Genomic DNA, 9,118 nt, shown 5'->3' with positions numbered 1-9,118 from the left:
TAAAGATACAGGACTAAAATTGAATGTTAAAAAAACACATGGATTTTATATCAGTCACCATAAAGACAAAATACTGGTTAACAAATGTAAACCATGGCAATTTGAGAAACAAAATATTGAAAATATTCATCCAGGAGAAAGTGAGAGATATCTCGGTTTGAACTTTGATCCACACACTGGTCATACAAGCAACAACAGAATTAATGAGGTTCTTGTTAAATGGGCTCAAAATCTTGATAATTTACCACTGAAGCCCACGCAGAAAATTGAAATACTGTGCGAATACTTGATACCTAAGCTATCATTCAAACTAGAAATGACGGGAACTGGAGCAAAAACGTTGAATGTTCTTGATCAAACAATAAAAAGGTATGTCAAACGCTTTCTACACCTTCCTGCATACACATGTGATGGTCTCCTATATTCGAAAAGATCATTTGGGGGCCTCAGTATTCCAAAACTTTGTACACAAATTGGTCTCAATAAAGTCAATAGCTTTTTGTATCTCAGAGATGCTCCAGACCAGTACATAGCGCGATCATTCATGTATGTAGGAGTAAATATAAATGAAAAAATTGACAACATAATAAAAACACACAAACTCAACATTATGGATAGTTGTTATCTGAGTTATGAATTGAATTTGCCAGCAACATATGACTGGAGAAAAGAAGAGTTTGAGAGATGGGCAAATCTCCCTGTCCAAGGTGATGGTGTAAAATACTTATCGAGTAATCCAACCTCAAACTTCTGGATCAGCAGGCATAATAAAATGAAAGAAAACCAGTACATAGCTGCGCTGATGTTAAGAGCAAATGTGTTATATACCAGAGAAACCATTACCAGGGGGAGAAATAGTACATTTGGCACATGTAGGTATTGTAATAATGTTTGTGAAACAATTTCTCATATTTCAGGTGCATGTCCTAAAACTAAGGACATTAGGATAAAAAGACATAACAAAATTTTGGAACTGCTCATTGATAGAGCAAAAAGGTGTGGTTGGTTGGCATATAGGGAACCTCATGTTAAGAACAATCAAGGAGAACTACGAAAACCAGATGTAGTGTTTACCAACAATGGCACAGCAGTAGTGATTGATGTATCAATTCGATATGAAAACTCTCAGAATTCCCTTGAATTAGCGTTTGAGAGTAAGGTGAAATACTATCAGGATCTGTCACAGCAAATCAAAGATCTCACGAAATGCAAAAATGTTAAATTTCATGGCTTTATTGTAGGATGTCGTGGTATCTGGCCTCAATGTAACGATGTTGTTCTGGCTGATCTAGGTCTGCAAATGGCATATCCATTCAAGAAAAACGTTTGCCTGACTACTTTAATGGACACTCTTAAAATGTGCCAAGTATTCATGGACAATTGAAGTACACATGTCACCCTCATAGAACATAAGTTTTATTACATAGGTTTATATAAGAGTTAATATAGATGTGAATTTTATAGATGTTATTTCTTCTAGATGTGCTTTTTCTTAGATGTTAAATTTATAGATATGTTCTTTGGGTTTATATATATATGTGTGCTCATAACAATATAGATACAGTGTGTACATCGTACTCTCTGAAATGTCTTGAATGTTGAATAGGTCTCACATAATCGCACTCACATACTTATTGTACACTGTTTATTGATGTCCTGCTAACTATATTTGATATTTGAATTCTCAGAACTGTTCGTAGACAATCTTAAATTGTTGGAATAGTACTGCAATGTGTACTATCTCTGGCCTAAACGTGATCCCAGTTCCAGTGAGGACAGCGTTCAGTGTGGCTGTACTCCGGAGCGAAAGAATGTTGTATTGTTGGAAGCAAAACCGATTTGACGCTGATTGGCAGCATAATAACCCAGAATGAGCCACCGCGAGGTGGTACAGAATAGTCAAATGCCTCGTCATCTAATTGGTTAGGCGCATGAATGGATGAACAAGATTCCCACTGTCCTTACCTTCTATCTAGCGAAACCCCACCCAAGGGAACGGGCTTGGCAGAAACAGCGGGGAAGAAGTTAGTGGGCTTGACTCTTGTATAGCACAGTGAAGAGATATGAGAGGTGTAGGATAAGTGGGAGGTCGTCAGGCCGCCGGTAAAATACCACTACTCTTATTGTTTTTTCACTTACCCGGTGAGGCGGGGGCGAACCCCATGGGGCTCTCGCTTCTGGCTCCAAGTGCCCGGCACCCGCCAGGCAAAAGCCGCTCCTGGGACAGTGGCAGGTGAGGAGTTTGACTGGGGCGGTATACCTGTCAAACGATAACGCAGGTGTATCAAGTTGAGCTCAGGGAGGACAGAAACATCCAGCGGAGCAGAAGGGCAAAAGCGTGCTTGATCTCGATTTTCAGTATGAATACAGACCGTGAAAGAGGGGTCTCATGATCCTTCTGACTTTTTGGATTTCAAGCAGGAGGTGTCAAAAAAGTTACCACAGGGATAACTGGCTTGTGGTGGCCAAGCGTTCATAGCAACGTTGCTTTTTGATCCTTCAGTGTCAGCTATTCTTATCATTGTGAAGCAGAATTCACCAAGCGTTAGATTGTTCACCCACTAATAGGGAACATGAGCTGGATTTAGATTGTCATGAGACAGGTTAGTTTTACCCTTTTGATGTGTTGTTGCAATAGTAATCCTGCTCAGTACAAGAGGAACCGCAGGTTCAGACATTTGGTGTGTGTGCTTGGCTGAGGAGCCAATGGGGCGAAGCTACCATCTGTGGGATTATGACTGAACGCCTCTAAGTCAAATTCCCCACTAAACCGTAACAATACCACAGTTCCATGGAGCCTTGGTTTTCGTGGGATAGCCGGCCTCTCTCGGGGGGCCGGTGCATAGAGCCGCTCGCTTGGGGACCAGAGCGCAGACGGAAGGGGGCCATCTCCATCGCCCTTAGTGGACCGCATGTTTGTGGGGCACCGGGTGCTAAATCATTCGTAGACGACCTGAGTCTGGGTCAGGGTTTCGTAAGTAGCAGAGCAGCTCCCTCCCTGCGATCTATTAAAAGTCATCCTCTGAGCCAAGCTTTTGTCTCTCTGTGCATGGGCACCTGTGGACGCCCTCCTCCACCACACCCAGGGGTGGGTCCCTCTGCCGCTGATCCGGGCGGAGGGACGCAGACACACGGGAGGCCGCCTCCACCACGTGCCCTCTGGCACGGGGCCTCCCTCTCCTGCCCCTGCCCCACAGAGGTGCCTGGGCACGGTCCATCATCCCCTGCTGGTCGGCAGGGTGACCAGATGGCTTGGGCCAGCCGGGCCTCCCCTTCCCGCTGCTCCTAGGCAAGTTGAGCAGGGAGGCGAGCAGCAGCCCTAGGGGAAGGAGCCTCCCAAGCGGCTGCCTTAGTGCGCCTGGCCACCGTCGCCGGACTGCAAGGGTGACTGGGTACGGCATCCCAGGCCATCTGGTCACCTGGCTGCCTGACCATATGGCCCTGCGGGCCGGGCAACCCAATGGCCCTGTGGGCAGGGTGACCAGATGGCTCTTCAGGCTGGGTGACCAGATGGCCCTGTGGGCAGTGTGACCAGATGGCCCTGTGGGCAGGGTGACCAGATGGCCCTGCTGGCTGGGTGACCAGATGGCCCTGTGGGCTGGCGGCCCGGCTAACTCCAACTTTTGTCCTTCCCCAAACTTCTGTAAGCCCCCACTAAGTGGGGGCTTAATAGTTGAGAAAAATGGGCTCCCTGGGAAGGCCGTCGGGGAGAGGACGTGGCCTGGGCTTAACCCTCCTTGGTTCAGGTCGAGGGACCAGGTGCTGGGGACAGGGGGTCCACAGGGGCCCCTGGAAGGCTCTCCCCATCCTGGCGAGGGTTCAGAAGCTGGGCTGGGGCCTGGGATTGAGCTCCATCCTGCAAGCTGGCTGAGGTTCTGGGTGTTCATTGGGGCCAAGGGAGGCTTTTCTCCAGCCTGGCTAGGGTTCGGAAGCAGGACTGGACCCGGGGCTTGTGCTCTGTTCCAAAGGCCATGAGGTGCTGGAGCCTCCCCATGCCGGAAAAGCAAGCCGAGGGTCAGGGTGCCGGGTACCTGGGTCCTTTGGGGCCCGGAGAGGCTCCCCGCCAGCCTGTCTGGGTGTTGGAAGCAGGGACCAGGCCCATGGCTTGAGCCCTGTCTGGCAAGCCATGGGGGTGCTGGAGCCTCCCCGTCCTGCAAGCCGGCCGAGGGTCCGGGCATTCATAGGAGCCAAGGGAGGCTCTCCACGGATAGGCTAGGTTTCGGAAGCTGGGCCCGGGCCTGGAGCGTGAGCTCTGTCCGGCAGGACCCGGGGTGTAGGACCCACATGTCCGGCAAGCCAGCCGAGGGTCCGGGTGTTCGTCGGGGCCAAGGGAGGCTCTCCGCAGCCTGGCTAGGATTTGGAACCTGGGACTGGGCCTGGGGCTCGTGGTCTGTCCCAGGGTCCCAAGGTGTGGGAGCCCCCCATCCTGCAAGCCAGCTGAAGGTCCGGGTGCTGGGGACGGGGTTCCACCGGGGCCCGGGGTGGTTCTCCCCAGCCTGGCTAGGGCTTGGAAGCTAGGACCGGGCCCAGGGCTCGTGCTCCATCCCAGGGTGTGGGAGGCCCCTCGTCCTGCAAGCCAGCTGACAGTCCGGGCGCTGGGGACGGGGGTCCACCGGGGCTCAGGGAGGCTCTCCCTGGCCTGGCTAGGGTTCGGAAGCTGGGACCGGGCCCGGGGCTCGTGCTCTGTCCCAGGGTCCCAGGGTGCAGGAACCCTCATCCTGCAAGCCAACCAAGGGTCTGGGCGCTGGGGACGGGGGTCCACCGGGGACCCGGGAGGCTCTCCCCGGCCTGGCTAAGGATCGGAAGCTGGGACCAGGCCCGGGGTTCGTGCTCCGTCCCAGGGTGTGGGAGCTCCCAGTCCTGCAAGCCAGCTGAGGGTCCGGGCGCTGGAGACGAGGTCCACCGGGGTCTGGGCAGGCTCTCTCTGGCGTGGCTCACCCCTGGCTCGGTCTTTGGTCCTGCCGCGTGGCAGGGTGCCCAGGACGAGGTCCTGCTGGCCCGGGGAGGCTGCCCCTATGCCTCTGGGCCTGGGGGCCCCGGGTCAGGTGCTCCAGCCCTGGGCCCCATCTTCCGGCCTGCTGCTCTGCCAAAGGCCCGGGACAGGGTTACGTCGTGCCTGTGGAGCCTCCCCCTGCTTGGCTTGGTTTAGGGGCTCCCAGGGGCCAAGGGGAGGGCATCCTCCCCACCCCGGGCTCTGTCCTCGGTCCAGCCGCGAGGCAGGGTGCCCGGGATGGGGTACTGTATGCCCAGGGAAGCTTCCGCTGTGCCTCTGGGCCCGGTAGCCCATGCTGGGTCCAGGGGCCCCGGCCGGGCCCTGAGTTGGGTGCTCATCCCTGGGCCTCTTCACTTGCCCTGCGAGTCTGCCAAAGGCCTGGGAATGGGGTTCATTCATGCCCAAGGAGCCTCCCCCTGTTTGGCTTGGTTCAGGGGCTCCCAGGGCCAGTGGGAGGGTGGCCTCCCCACCCCGGGCTTCGTCCTCGGTCCTGCCGCATGGCAGGGTGCCAGGGATGGGGTCGTGCGGGCCCAGGGAGGCTTCCCCTGTGCCTCTGGGCCAGTAGCCCTGGCTGGGTCCAGGGGCCCTGGCCAGGCCCCGTTTTGGGTGCTCCATCCCTGGGCCCCTTCCTGCGCCCATCTGATCTGCCAAAGGCCCTGGACGGGGTTCCTTAATGCATGGGGAGCCTCCTCTTTGCTTGGCTTGGTTCAGGGGCTGCCACTGGCCCCGGAGAGGGTGGCCCCTCCACCCGGGCTCCGTTCTCGTTCCTGTCGCATGGCAGGGTACTATGGGCCCAGGGAGGCTTTCTCTGTGCCTCTGGGCCCTGGAACCCTGGCTGGGTCCAGGGGTCCAGGCCGGGCCCTGGGGTTGGATGCACCATCCTTGGGCCCCTTCCCACGCCCTGCCGGTCTGCCAAAGGCCCGGGATGGGGTTCCTCCATGCCCGGGGAGCCTCCCCCTGCTTGGCTTGGTTCAGGGGCTCCCAGGGGCCCGGGGGAGGGCGGCCTCCCTACCCTGGGCTCCATACTTGGTCCTGCCGCATGGCAGGGTGCCCAGGAAGGGGTTCCATCATGCCCGGGGAGCCCCCTCCTGCTTGGCTGGGTTCAGGGGCTCCCAGGGGCCCGGGGGAGGGCGGCCTCCCTACCCTGGGCTCCATACTTGGTCCTGCCGCATGGCAGGGTGCCCGGGACAGGGTTCCATCATGCCCGGCGAGCCCCCTCCTGCTTGGCTGAGTTCAGGGGCACCCAGAGGCCCCAGACGTGGGTCCCTTGCTCACTTTGCCACTGGATTCAAGCTAGCCTGGCTGATTATGGGTGATTAGCCATAAACTGGTCCCAGGATGCTTGTTTCCGGTCCAGGGAAGACATGGCTTGGCAGTTCGGGCTGGACTGTTCCCATGAGGGACAGGGTCAGACTGATTTGCATATGGCCATGTCTGAACTGGGGTGGCAGAGTGAGCTAAAGAATGATGATGGATTAAACCCAGATCAGTTGACTGGGGGTGAGTGCTTGCAATGTTCAACACTCCGTCCATCATCCCCTTTGGTTTTGGTTTGTTCACCCTAAGTTGGCAGGGTATGCCCAGACGTGGGTCCCTTGTTCACTTTGCCACTGGATTCAAGCTAGTCTGGCTGATAACGGCTGATTAGCCATAAACCAGTCCCAGGATGCTTGTTTCTGGTCCAGGGAAGACATGGCTTGGCAGTTCGGGCTGGACTGTTCCCATGAGGCACAGGGTCAGACTGATTTGCACATGGCCATGTCCGAACTGGAGTGGCGGAGTGAGCTAAAGAATGATGATAGATTAAACCCAGATCAGTTGACTGAGGGTGAGTGCTTGCAATGTTCAACACTCCGTCCATCATCCCCTTTGGTTTTGCTTTGTATCTACAAGATACGGCATATACCTGACCTTTTCCCCTTCGCTGGTGCAAATTGGGCTGCCATGCGCCAATGCAGGTACCCTTGCGCCATGGTGCAAGGCTGTCTGCGTTGGGGGCTGTTTGTTTTTGTGCAGGAAGGCACACCTTTCTGCAAAAAAAACAATCACAAGAGGTGTTTTCTTCTTTCTATGTGTGCTGCAGAATGCAGCACATATAGAACAAGCATTTGCAATGCAATAGGTCTCGCATTAGGAAAGTTTGAGCTATTGGTATTGTAAATGACAAATATTTGATTTATGTGTTGGCTTTGAAAATAGCGAAATTAATAGCTTTGTCATTTACAATGCCAATAGTTTTAACTTTCGCAAATGTGACACCTATAGCATTTGTAAAGCAGTAGGTGTTGTATTTACGTGACTTAGATGTATTGATATTATAAATAACTGTTTTTGTTTTAAATAATTAATACTTAAATAAAGTTATTGTAATTTATAAGGGCAATAGCTTTAACTTTTGTAAATAACTTTTGTGAAGATTATGTTCAGTGTATTTTATTGTGACAAAAATCCAGGAACAGAAGTGAAATATTAACATTTTTTTGTGACATTTGTAATAAAGCTTGAAACATTAAGAGAACATATTTGAACCAGTTGTTGAATGGTTGCACAGATTGATGCTGTGGTGGCACTGAGTGTTGTGGTGGCGACGAGTGATGCTGTGGCGTTCAGTGATGCTGTGGTAGTGCATAGTGTTGGTGTGGTGCCCCTGAGTGATGTTGTGGTGCCCCTGACTGATGTTGTGGTGCCCTGAGTGATTCTGTGTTGGTGCTGAGTGATGCTGTGAGGATGCGATAGATAGATAGAGTGAGTGCGATCGATAGATAGATAGATAGATCGAGGGAGGGGGATAAATAGATAGAGGACGATAGAGTGAGGGCGATAGATAGATAGAGTGAGGGCGATTGATAGAGTGAGTGTGATCGATTGATAGAGTGATGTTGATAGATCGAGTGAGTGCGATAAACAGATAGTGAGGGCGATAGATAGATGGATAGAGAGTGAGGGCGATAGATGGAGTGAGGGCTATAGATGGAGTGAGGGCGATAGATGGAGTGAGGGCGATAGATGGAGTGAGGGCGGCAGATGGAGTGAGGGCGGCAGATAGATAGTAAGTGCGATCGATTGATAGATAGAGTGATGTTGATAGATCTAGTGAGTGCGATAGATAAACAGATAGTGAGGGCGGCAGATAGATGAACATATAGAGTGAGGGCGATAGATAGAGTGAGGGCGATAGAGAGAAGGGCGATAAGATAGCTAGTGTGAGGGCGATAGAGTGAGGTTGATAGAGTGAGGGCGTTAGATAGATAGATAGATGGATAGATAGACTGAGGGCAATAGATAGACTGAGGGCGATAGAGTATGTATGTATGTATGTATGTGTGTTCTTATATAGCGCTCGACTTACCCTAGGGCATCTCAGCGCTTGCCTTGGGAACATAGATATATAGATAGATGGTTGTGTGTGGGGGGGAGGATTGTGTGTAGGGGGTTGTTTGTGTGTCTGGGTTGTGTGTGTGTGGGGGCGTTGTGTGTGTGGGGGGGTTGTGTGTGAGGGAGTTGTGTGTGTGGGGGGATGTGGGGGGAGGTGCGTTTGGGGTGTGTGTGGGGTTGTGTGTGTGTGTGTGTGTGGGGTTGTGTGTGTGGCGTTGTGTGTGGGGTCTGTATGGGGGTTGTGTGTGGGGGGGCTCTGTAGGGGGGGTTGGGTGGGGGGGTTGTGTGTGGTGGAGGATGATCAACAGATGAGAGAGAAAGGAGAGAGTGAGAGGGAGGAGAGAGAAGGAGAGACAGAGAGAGAGAAAAAGCCTGAATCAGCCCCGTTGTGTTGCAACTCCTTGTAAATCAAAGCACTCAGCCCGGCTGATTAATGAATAAAGTGTATTATTTGTTTCATGGTAAATGTTTATCACGTGAAATTCACACCACCAAACCAGAACCCTGAAGCAGAGTAAGCATGGTCCAATATTTTAAAACCCTGAATATCTACAAGATCATTCTTCGTTATCCATAGACATGGCTTGTCTTTGATCAGCTGGACCCCAATGGATGAACAGCCCAGAACTCTACAGAAAGAACACATGCACTTTGACGCCTCTATGAGACCAAACCAATGGCAGAAATATGCTTACCTAAATATGTCTAAAAACAAACAAATATATGCTTGAAAAAACGCACCACTTCCTT

General features: G+C 52.3%; 1 pseudogene; it reads left to right on the top strand.

Annotated features, from left to right (window-relative positions):
* The first annotated feature begins 2,005 nt into the window (after positions 1 to 2,005).
* Positions 2,006 to 3,037, top strand: LOC147733383 (28S ribosomal RNA; annotated as a pseudogene).
* The last annotated feature ends 6,081 nt before the right edge of the window (positions 3,038 to 9,118 follow it).

This window comes from Lissotriton vulgaris, chromosome 2_1, assembly GCF_964263255.1.
Source record: "Lissotriton vulgaris chromosome 2_1, aLisVul1.2, whole genome shotgun sequence".
NCBI classification, from domain to species: domain Eukaryota; kingdom Metazoa; phylum Chordata; class Amphibia; order Caudata; family Salamandridae; genus Lissotriton; species Lissotriton vulgaris.
The sequence above is the reverse complement of the archived record's forward strand: the minus strand, read 5'-3'. Positions and strand labels throughout refer to the sequence as shown.